Below are 12,500 nucleotides of genomic sequence, written 5' to 3' on the forward strand. Positions count from 1 at the left end.
AGACAGGACCCTGGTATTAGTTACATCTAGTAGAGAGAGAGAGGAGATATAGACAGGACCCTGGTATTAGTTACATCTAGTAGAGAGAGGAGATATAGACAGGACCCTGGTATTAGTTACATCTTGTAGAGAGAGGAGATATAGACAGGACCCTGGTATTAGTTACATCTTGTAGAGAGAGGAGATATAGACAGGACCCTGGTATTAGTTACATCTAGTAGAGAGAGGAGATATAGACAGGACCCTGGTATTAGTTACATCTAGTAGAGAGAGGGAGGAGATATAGACAGGACCCTGGTATTAGTTACATCTAGTAGAGAGAGGGAGGAGACATAGACAGGACCCTGGTATTAGTTACATCTAGTAGAGAGAGGGAGGAGATATAGACAGGACCCTGGTATTAGTTACATCTAGTAGAGAGAGGGAGGAGATATAGACAGGACCCTGGTATTAGTTACATCTTGTAGAGAGAGGGAGGAGATATAGACAGGACCCTGGTATTAGTTACATCTTGTAGAGAGAGAGAGGAGATATAGACAGGACCCTGGTATTAGTTACATCTTGTATAGAGAGGGAGGAGATATAGACAGGACCCTGGTATTAGTTACATCTAGTAGAGAGAGGGAGGAGATATAGACAGGACCCTGGTATTAGTTACATCTAGTAGAGAGAGGGAGGAGATATAGACAGGACCCTGGTATTAGTTACATCTAGTAGAGGGAGGAGATATAGACAGGACCCTGGTATTAGTTACATCTTGTAGAGAGAGGGAGGAGATATAGACAGGACCCTGGTATTAGTTACATCTAGTAGAGAGAGGGAGGAGATATAGACAGGACCCTGGTATTAGTTACATCTAGTAGAGGGAGGAGATATAGACAGGACCCTGGTATTAGTTACATCTAGTAGAGAGAGAGAGGAGATATAGACAGGACCCTGGTATTAGTTACATCTAGTAGAGAGAGGGAGGAGATATAGACAGGACCCTGGTATTAGTTACATCTTGTAGAGAGAGGGAGGAGATATAGACAGGACCCTGGTATTAGTTACATCTTGTAGAGAGAGGGAGGAGATATAGACAGGACCCTGGTATTAGTTACATCTTGTAGAGAGAGGGAGGAGATATAGACAGGACCCTGGTATTAGTTACATCTAGTAGAGAGAGGAGATATAGACAGGACCCTGGTATTAGTTACATCTAGTAGAGAGAGGAGATATAGACAGGACCCTGGTATTAGTTACATCTTGTAGAGAGAGGGAGGAGATATAGACAGGACCCTGGTATTAGTTACATCTAGTAGAGAGAGAGGAGATATAGACAGGACCCTGGTATTAGTTACATCTTGTAGAGAGAGGGAGGAGATATAGACAGGACCCTGGTATTAGTTACATCTAGTAGAGAGAGGGAGGAGATATAGACAGGACCCTGGTATTAGTTACATCTTGTAGAGAGAGGAGATATAGACAGGACCCTGGTATTAGTTACATCTAGTAGAGAGAGGAGATATAGACAGGACCCTGGTATTAGTTACATCTAGTAGAGAGAGGAGATATAGACAGGACCCTGGTATTAGTTACATCTAGTAGAGAGAGGAGATATAGACAGGACCCTGGTATTAGTTACATCTTGTAGAGAGAGAGAGGAGATATAGACAGGACCCTGGTATTAGTTACATCTTGTAGAGAGAGGGAGGAGATATAGACAGGACCCTGGTATTAGTTACATCTAGTAGAGAGAGAGAGGAGATATAGACAGGACCCTGGTATTAGTTACATCTTGTAGAGAGAGAGAGGAGATATAGACAGGACCCTGGTATTAGTTACATCTAGTAGAGAGAGGAGATATAGACAGGACCCTGGTATTAGTTACATCTAGTAGAGAGAGGGAGGAGATATAGACAGGACCCTGGTATTAGTTACATCTAGTAGAGAGAGGAGATATAGACAGGACCCTGGTATTAGTTACATCTAGTAGAGAGAGGGAGGAGATATAGACAGGACCCTGGTATTAGTTACATCTAGTAGAGAGAGGGAGGAGATATAGACAGGACCCTGGTATTAGTTACATCTTGTAGAGAGAGGGAGGAGATATAGACAGGACCCTGGTATTAGTTACATCTAGTAGAGAGAGGAGATATAGACAGGACCCTGGTATTAGTTACATCTAGTAGAGAGAGGGAGGAGATATAGACAGGACCCTGGTATTAGTTACATCTAGTAGAGAGAGGAGATATAGACAGGACCCTGGTATTAGTTACATCTAGTAGAGAGAGGGAGGAGATATAGACAGGACCCTGGTATTAGTTACATCTAGTAGAGAGAGGAGATATAGACAGGACCCTGGTATTAGTTACATCTAGTAGAGAGAGGAGATATAGACAGGACCCTGGTATTAGTTACATCTAGTAGAGAGAGGAGATATAGACAGGACCCTGGTATTAGTTACATCTAGTAGAGAGAGGGAGGAGATATAGACAGGACCCTGGTATTAGTTACATCTAGTAGAGAGAGGAGATATAGACAGGACCCTGGTATTAGTTACATATTGTAGAGAGAGGGAGGAGATATAGACAGGACCCTGGTATTAGTTACATCTAGTAGAGAGAGGGAGGAGATATAGACAGGACCCTGGTATTAGTTACATCTTGTAGAGAGAGGGAGGAGATATAGACAGGACCCTGGTATTAGTTACATCTTGTAGAGAGAGAGAGGAGATATAGACAGGACCCTGGTATTAGTTACATATTGTAGAGAGAGGGAGGAGATATAGACAGGACCCTGGTATTAGTTACATCTTGTAGAGAGAGGGAGGAGACATAGACAGGACCCTGGTATTAGTTACATCTAGTAGAGAGAGGGAGGAGATATAGACAGGACCCTGGTATTAGTTACATCTTGTAGAGAGAGAGAGGAGATATAGACAGGACCCTGGTATTAGTTACATATTGTAGAGAGAGGGAGGAGATATAGACAGGACCCTGGTATTAGTTACATATTGTAGAGAGAGGGAGGAGATATAGACAGGACCCTGGTATTAGTTACATCTTGTAGAGAGAGGGAGGAGATATAGACAGGACCCTGGTATTAGTTACATCTTGTAGAGAGAGAGAGGAGATATAGACAGGACCCTGGTATTAGTTACATCTTGTAGAGAGAGGGAGGAGACACAGACAGGACCCTGGTATTAGTTACATATTGTAGAGAGAGGGAGGAGATATAGACAGGACCCTGGTATTAGTTACATATTGTAGAGAGAGGGAGGAGACACAGACAGGACCCTGGTATTAGTTACATCTTGTAGAGAGAGGGAGGAGATATAGACAGGACCCTGGTATTAGTTACATCTTGTAGAGAGAGGGAGGAGATATAGACAGGACCCTGGTATTAGTTACATCTAGTAGAGAGAGAGAGGAGATATAGACAGGACCCTGGTATTAGTTACATCTTGTAGAGAGAGGGAGGAGATATAGACAGGACCCTGGTATTAGTTACATCTTGTAGAGAGAGAGAGGAGATATAGACAGGACCCTGGTATTAGTTACATCTTGTAGAGAGAGAGAGGAGACATAGACAGGACCCTGGTATTAGTTACATCTTGTAGAGAGAGGGAGGAGATATAGACAGGACCCTGGTATTAGTTACATCTAGTAGAGAGAGGGAGGAGACACAGACAGGACCCTGGTATTAGTTACATCTTGTAGAGAGAGAGAGGAGATATAGACAGGACCCTGGTATTAGTTACATCTTGTAGAGAGAGGGAGGAGACACAGACAGGACCCTGGTATTAGTTACATCTTGTAGAGAGAGGGAGGAGATATAGACAGGACCCTGGTATTAGTTACATCTTGTAGAGAGAGAGAGGAGATATAGACAGGACCCTGGTATTAGTTACATCTTGTAGAGAGAGGGAGGAGATATAGACAGGACCCTGGTATTAGTTACATCTTGTAGAGAGAGGGAGGAGATATAGACAGGACCCTGGTATTAGTTACATCTTGTAGAGAGAGGGAGGAGATATAGACAGGACCCTGGTATTAGTTACATATTGTAGAGAGAGGGAGGAGATATAGACAGGACCCTGGTATTAGTTACATCTTGTAGAGAGAGGGAGGAGATATAGACAGGACCCTGGTATTAGTTACATCTTGTAGAGAGAGGGAGGAGATATAGACAGGACCCTGGTATTAGTTACATCTTGTAGAGAGAGGGAGGAGATATAGACAGGACCCTGGTATTAGTTACATCTTGTAGAGAGAGGGAGGAGATATAGACAGGACCCTGGTATTAGTTACATCTTGTAGAGAGAGGGAGGAGACACAGACAGGACCCTGGTATTAGTTACATCTTGTAGAGAGAGGAGGTATAGACAGGACCCTGGTATTAGTTACATCTTGTAGAGAGAGAGAGGAGATATAGACAGGACCCTGGTATTAGTTACATCTTGTAGAGAGAGGGAGGAGATATAGACAGGACCCTGGTATTAGTTACATCTTGTAGAGAGAGGGAGGAGATATAGACAGGACCCTGGTATTAGTTACATCTTGTAGAGAGAGGGAGGAGATATAGACAGGACCCTGGTATTAGTTACATCTTGTAGAGAGAGGGAGGAGACACAGACAGGACCCTGGTATTAGTTACATATTGTAGAGAGAGGGAGGAGACACAGACAGGACCCTGGTATTAGTTACATCTTGTAGAGAGAGGGAGGAGATATAGACAGGACCCTGGTATTAGTTACATCTTGTAGAGAGAGGGAGGAGATATAGACAGGACCCTGGTATTAGTTACATCTTGTAGAGAGAGGGAGGAGATATAGACAGGACCCTGGTATTAGTTACATCTTGTAGAGAGAGAGAGGAGATATAGACAGGACCCTGGTATTAGTTACATCTTGTAGAGAGAGAGAGGAGGTATAGACAGGACCCTGGTATTAGTTACATCTTGTAGAGAGAGGGAGGAGATATAGACAGGACCCTGGTATTAGTTACATATTGTAGAGAGAGAGAGGAGATATAGACAGGACCCTGGTATTAGTTACATCTTGTAGAGAGAGGGAGGAGATATAGACAGGACCCTGGTATTAGTTACATCTTGTAGAGAGAGGGAGGAGATATAGACAGGACCCTGGTATTAGTTACATCTTGTAGAGAGAGGGAGGAGATATAGACAGGACCCTGGTATTAGTTACATCTTGTAGAGAGAGGGAGGAGATATAGACAGGACCCTGGTATTAGTTACATCTTGTAGAGAGAGGGAGGAGATATAGACAGGACCCTGGTATTAGTTACATCTTGTAGAGAGAGGAGATATAGACAGGACCCTGGTATTAGTTACATATTGTAGAGAGAGAGAGGAGATATAGACAGGACCCTGGTATTAGTTACATCTTGTAGAGAGAGGGAGGAGATATAGACAGGACCCTGGTATTAGTTACATCTTGTAGAGAGAGGGAGGAGACACAGACAGGACCCTGGTATTAGTTACATCTTGTAGAGAGAGGGAGGAGATATAGACAGGACCCTGGTATTAGTTATATCTTGTAGAGAGAGGGAGGAGACACAGACAGGACCCTGGTATTAGTTACATCTTGTAGAGAGAGGGAGGAGATATAGACAGGACCCTGGTATTAGTTACATCTTGTAGAGAGAGGGAGGAGACATAGACAGGACCCTGGTATTAGTTACATCTTGTAGAGAGAGGGAGGAGATATAGACAGGACCCTGGTATTAGTTACATCTTGTAGAGAGAGGGAGGAGATATAGACAGGACCCTGGTATTAGTTACATCTTGTAGAGAGAGGGAGGAGACACAGACAGGACCCTGGTATTAGTTACATATTGTAGAGAGAGGGAGGAGATATAGACAGGACCCTGGTATTAGTTACATCTTGTAGAGAGAGGGAGGAGATATAGACAGGACCCTGGTATTAGTTACATCTTGTAGAGAGAGGGAGGAGATATAGACAGGACCCTGGTATTAGTTACATCTTGTAGAGAGAGGGAGGAGATATAGACAGGACCCTGGTATTAGTTACATCTTGTAGAGAGAGGGAGGAGATATAGACAGGACCCTGGTATTAGTTACATCTTGTATAGAGAGGGAGGAGATATAGACAGGACCCTGGTATTAGTTACATCTTGTATAGAGAGGGAGGAGATATAGACAGGACCCTGGTATTAGTTACATATTGTAGAGAGAGAGAGGAGATATAGACAGGACCCTGGTATTAGTTACATCTTGTATAGAGAGGGAGGAGATATAGACAGGACCCTGGTATTAGTTACATCTAGTAGAGAGAGAGAGGAGATATAGACAGGACCCTGGTATTAGTTACATCTTGTAGAGAGAGGGAGGAGACATAGACAGGACCCTGGTATTAGTTACATCTTGTAGAGAGAGAGAGGAGATATAGACAGGACCCTGGTATTAGTTACATATTGTAGAGAGAGGGAGGAGACATAGACAGGACCCTGGTATTAGTTACATCTTGTAGAGAGAGGGAGGAGATATAGACAGGACCCTGGTATTAGTTACATCTTGTAGAGAGAGAGAGGAGATATAGACAGGACCCTGGTATTAGTTACATATTGTAGAGAGAGGGAGGAGATATAGACAGGACCCTGGTATTAGTTACATCTTGTAGAGAGAGGGAGGAGATATAGACAGGACCCTGGTATTAGTTACATCTAGTAGAGAGAGGGAGGAGATACAGACAGGACCCTGGTATTAGTTACATCTAGTAGAGAGAGGGAGGAGATACAGACAGGACCCTGGTATTAGTTACATCTTGTAGAGAGAGAGAGGAGATATAGACAGGACCCTGGTATTAGTTACATCTTGTAGAGAGAGGGAGGAGATATAGACAGGACCCTGGTATTAGTTACATCTTGTATAGAGAGGGAGGAGATATAGACAGGACCCTGGTATTAGTTACATCTTGTATAGAGAGGGAGGAGATATAGACAGGACCCTGGTATTAGTTACATATTGTAGAGAGAGAGAGGAGATATAGACAGGACCCTGGTATTAGTTACATCTAGTAGAGAGAGGAGATATAGACAGGACCCTGGTATTAGTTACATCTTGTAGAGAGAGGGAGGAGATATAGACAGGACCCTGGTATTAGTTACATCTTGTATAGAGAGGGAGGAGATATAGACAGGACCCTGGTATTAGTTACATCTTGTAGAGAGAGGGAGGAGATATAGACAGGACCCTGGTATTAGTTACATCTTGTAGAGAGAGGGAGGAGATATAGACAGGACCCTGGTATTAGTTACATCTTGTAGAGAGAGGGAGGAGATATAGACAGGACCCTGGTATTAGTTACATCTTGTAGAGAGAGGGAGGAGATATAGACAGGACCCTGGTATTAGTTACATCTTGTAGAGAGAGGGAGGAGATATAGACAGGACCCTGGTATTAGTTACATATTGTAGAGAGAGGGAGGAGATATAGACAGGACCCTGGTATTAGTTACATCTTGTAGAGAGAGGGAGGAGATATAGACAGGACCCTGGTATTAGTTACATCTTGTAGAGAGAGAGGAGATATAGACAGGACCCTGGTATTAGTTACATCTTGTAGAGAGAGAGAGGAGATATAGACAGGACCCTGGTATTAGTTACATCTTGTAGAGAGAGGGAGGAGATATAGACAGGACCCTGGTATTAGTTACATCTAGTAGAGAGAGGGAGGAGATATAGACAGGACCCTGGTATTAGTTACATCTTGTAGAGAGAGGGAGGAGATATAGACAGGACCCTGGTATTAGTTACATCTTGTAGAGAGAGGGAGGAGATATAGACAGGACCCTGGTATTAGTTACATATTGTAGAGAGAGGGAGGAGATATAGACAGGACCCTGGTATTAGTTACATCTTGTAGAGAGAGAGAGGAGATATAGACAGGACCCTGGTATTAGTTACATCTTGTAGAGAGAGGGAGGAGATATAGACAGGACCCTGGTATTAGTTACATCTTGTAGAGAGAGGGAGGAGATATAGACAGGACCCTGGTATTAGTTACATCTTGTAGAGAGAGGGAGGAGATATAGACAGGACCCTGGTATTAGTTACATCTTGTAGAGAGGGAGGAGATATAGACAGGACCCTGGTATTAGTTACATCTTGTAGAGAGAGGGAGGAGATATAGACAGGACCCTGGTATTAGTTACATCTTGTAGAGAGAGGGAGGAGATATAGACAGGACCCTGGTATTAGTTACATCTTGTAGAGAGAGAGGAGATATAGACAGGACCCTGGTATTAGTTACATCTTGTAGAGAGAGGGAGGAGATATAGACAGGACCCTGGTATTAGTTACATCTTGTAGAGAGAGGGAGGAGATATAGACAGGACCCTGGTATTAGTTACATCTTGTAGAGAGAGAGGAGATATAGACAGGACCCTGGTATTAGTTACATCTTGTAGAGAGAGAGAGGAGATATAGACAGGACCCTGGTATTAGTTACATCTAGTAGAGAGAGGGAGGAGATATAGACAGGACCCTGGTATTAGTTACATCTTGTAGAGAGAGGGAGGAGATATAGACAGGACCCTGGTATTAGTTACATCTTGTAGAGAGAGGGAGGAGATATAGACAGGACCCTGGTATTAGTTACATCTTGTAGAGAGAGAGGAGGAGATATAGACAGGACCCTGGTATTAGTTACATCTTGTAGAGAGAGAGGAGATATAGACAGGACCCTGGTATTAGTTACATCTTGTAGAGAGAGGGAGGAGATATAGACAGGACCCTGGTATTAGTTACATCTAGTAGAGAGAGGGAGGAGATATAGACAGGACCCTGGTATTAGTTACATCTTGTAGAGAGAGAGAGGAGACACAGACAGGACCCTGGTATTAGTTACATCTTGTAGAGAGAGGGAGGAGATATAGACAGGACCCTGGTATTAGTTACATCTTGTAGAGAGAGGGAGGAGATATAGACAGGACCCTGGTATTAGTTACATATTGTAGAGAGAGGGAGGAGATATAGACAGGACCCTGGTATTAGTTACATCTAGTAGAGAGAGAGAGGAGATATAGACAGGACCCTGGTATTAGTTACATCTTGTAGAGAGAGGGAGGAGACATAGACAGGACCCTGGTATTAGTTACATATTGTAGAGAGAGGGAGGAGATATAGACAGGACCCTGGTATTAGTTACATCTTGTAGAGAGAGAGAGGAGATATAGACAGGACCCTGGTATTAGTTACATCTTGTAGAGAGAGAGAGGAGATATAGACAGGACCCTGGTATTAGTTACATCTAGTAGAGAGAGGGAGGAGATATAGACAGGACCCTGGTATTAAATACATCTTGTAGAGAGAGAGAGGAGGTATAGACAGGACCCTGGTATTAGTTACATCTTGTAGAGAGAGGGAGGAGATATAGACAGGACCCTGGTATTAGTTACATCTTGTAGAGAGAGGGAGGAGATATAGACAGGACCCTGGTATTAGTTACATCTTGTATAGAGAGGGAGGAGATATAGACAGGACCCTGGTATTAGTTACATCTTGTATAGAGAGGGAGGAGATATAGACAGGACCCTGGTATTAGTTACATATTGTAGAGAGAGAGAGGAGATATAGACAGGACCCTGGTATTAGTTACATCTTGTATAGAGAGGGAGGAGATATAGACAGGACCCTGGTATTAGTTACATCTAGTAGAGAGAGAGAGGAGATATAGACAGGACCCTGGTATTAGTTACATCTTGTAGAGAGAGGGAGGAGACATAGACAGGACCCTGGTATTAGTTACATCTTGTAGAGAGAGGGAGGAGACATAGACAGGACCCTGGTATTAGTTACATCTTGTAGAGAGAGAGAGGAGATATAGACAGGACCCTGGTATTAGTTACATATTGTAGAGAGAGGGAGGAGACATAGACAGGACCCTGGTATTAGTTACATCTTGTAGAGAGAGGGAGGAGATATAGACAGGACCCTGGTATTAGTTACATATTGTAGAGAGAGGGAGGAGATATAGACAGGACCCTGGTATTAGTTACATCTTGTAGAGAGAGGGAGGAGATATAGACAGGACCCTGGTATTAGTTACATCTTGTAGAGAGAGGGAGGAGATATAGACAGGACCCTGGTATTAGTTACATCTTGTAGAGAGAGGGAGGAGACACAGACAGGACCCTGGTATTAGTTACATCTTGTAGAGAGAGGGAGGAGATATAGACAGGACCCTGGTATTAGTTACATCTTGTAGAGAGAGGGAGGAGATATAGACAGGACCCTGGTATTAGTTACATCTTGTAGAGAGAGAGAGGAGATATAGACAGGACCCTGGTATTAGTTACATCTAGTAGAGAGAGGGAGGAGATACAGACAGGACCCTGGTATTAGTTACATCTTGTAGAGAGAGAGAGGAGATATAGACAGGACCCTGGTATTAGTTACATCTTGTAGAGAGAGGGAGGAGATATAGACAGGACCCTGGTATTAGTTACATCTTGTATAGAGAGGGAGGAGATATAGACAGGACCCTGGTATTAGTTACATCTTGTATAGAGAGGGAGGAGATATAGACAGGACCCTGGTATTAGTTACATATTGTAGAGAGAGAGAGGAGATATAGACAGGACCCTGGTATTAGTTACATCTAGTAGAGAGAGGAGATATAGACAGGACCCTGGTATTAGTTACATCTTGTAGAGAGAGGGAGGAGATATAGACAGGACCCTGGTATTAGTTACATCTTGTATAGAGAGGGAGGAGATATAGACAGGACCCTGGTATTAGTTACATCTTGTAGAGAGAGGGAGGAGATATAGACAGGACCCTGGTATTAGTTACATCTTGTAGAGAGAGGGAGGAGATATAGACAGGACCCTGGTATTAGTTACATCTTGTAGAGAGAGGGAGGAGATATAGACAGGACCCTGGTATTAGTTACATCTTGTAGAGAGAGGGAGGAGATATAGACAGGACCCTGGTATTAGTTACATCTTGTAGAGAGAGGGAGGAGATATAGACAGGACCCTGGTATTAGTTACATATTGTAGAGAGAGGGAGGAGATATAGACAGGACCCTGGTATTAGTTACATCTTGTAGAGAGAGGGAGGAGATATAGACAGGACCCTGGTATTAGTTACATCTTGTAGAGAGAGAGGAGATATAGACAGGACCCTGGTATTAGTTACATCTTGTAGAGAGAGAGAGGAGATATAGACAGGACCCTGGTATTAGTTACATCTTGTAGAGAGAGGGAGGAGATATAGACAGGACCCTGGTATTAGTTACATCTAGTAGAGAGAGGGAGGAGATATAGACAGGACCCTGGTATTAGTTACATCTTGTAGAGAGAGGGAGGAGATATAGACAGGACCCTGGTATTAGTTACATCTTGTAGAGAGAGGGAGGAGATATAGACAGGACCCTGGTATTAGTTACATATTGTAGAGAGAGGGAGGAGATATAGACAGGACCCTGGTATTAGTTACATCTTGTAGAGAGAGAGAGGAGATATAGACAGGACCCTGGTATTAGTTACATCTTGTAGAGAGAGGGAGGAGATATAGACAGGACCCTGGTATTAGTTACATCTTGTAGAGAGAGGGAGGAGATATAGACAGGACCCTGGTATTAGTTACATCTTGTAGAGAGAGGGAGGAGATATAGACAGGACCCTGGTATTAGTTACATCTTGTAGAGAGGGAGGAGATATAGACAGGACCCTGGTATTAGTTACATCTTGTAGAGAGAGGGAGGAGATATAGACAGGACCCTGGTATTAGTTACATCTTGTAGAGAGAGGGAGGAGATATAGACAGGACCCTGGTATTAGTTACATCTTGTAGAGAGAGAGGAGATATAGACAGGACCCTGGTATTAGTTACATCTTGTAGAGAGAGGGAGGAGATATAGACAGGACCCTGGTATTAGTTACATCTTGTAGAGAGAGGGAGGAGATATAGACAGGACCCTGGTATTAGTTACATCTTGTAGAGAGAGAGGAGATATAGACAGGACCCTGGTATTAGTTACATCTTGTAGAGAGAGGGAGGAGATATAGACAGGACCCTGCTATTAGTTACATCTTGTAGAGAGAGGGAGGAGATATAGACAGGACCCTGGTATTAGTTACATCTTGTAGAGAGAGGGAGGAGATATAGACAGGACCCTGGTATTAGTTACATCTTGTAGAGAGAGAGAGGAGATATAGACAGGACCCTGGTATTAGTTACATCTTGTAGAGAGAGGGAGGAGATATAGACAGGACCCTGGTATTAGTTACATCTTGTAGAGAGAGAGGAGGAGATATAGACAGGACCCTGGTATTAGTTACATCTTGTAGAGAGAGAGGAGATATAGACAGGACCCTGGTATTAGTTACATCTTGTAGAGAGAGGGAGGAGATATAGACAGGACCCTGGTATTAGTTACATCTAGTAGAGAGAGGGAGGAGATATAGACAGGACCCTGGTATTAGTTACATCTTGTAGAGAGAGAGAGGAGACACAGACAGGACCCTGGTA

The 12,500-nt window shown here is 43.4% G+C and overlaps 1 protein-coding gene across 1 annotated transcript in view; it reads right to left on the reverse strand.

Moving 5' to 3' along the window:
* LOC110516808 (adhesion G protein-coupled receptor L3-like) overlaps window positions 1–12,500 on the reverse strand; it is a gene marked incomplete at its 3' end in the record, with an annotated part of 310,025 nt that overhangs the window by 196,815 nt on the left and 100,710 nt on the right.

The sequence above is a fragment of the Oncorhynchus mykiss genome, unplaced genomic scaffold (assembly GCF_013265735.2).
Source record: "Oncorhynchus mykiss isolate Arlee unplaced genomic scaffold, USDA_OmykA_1.1 un_scaffold_161, whole genome shotgun sequence".
In the NCBI taxonomy this organism is placed as follows: Eukaryota; Metazoa; Chordata; class Actinopteri; order Salmoniformes; family Salmonidae; genus Oncorhynchus; species Oncorhynchus mykiss.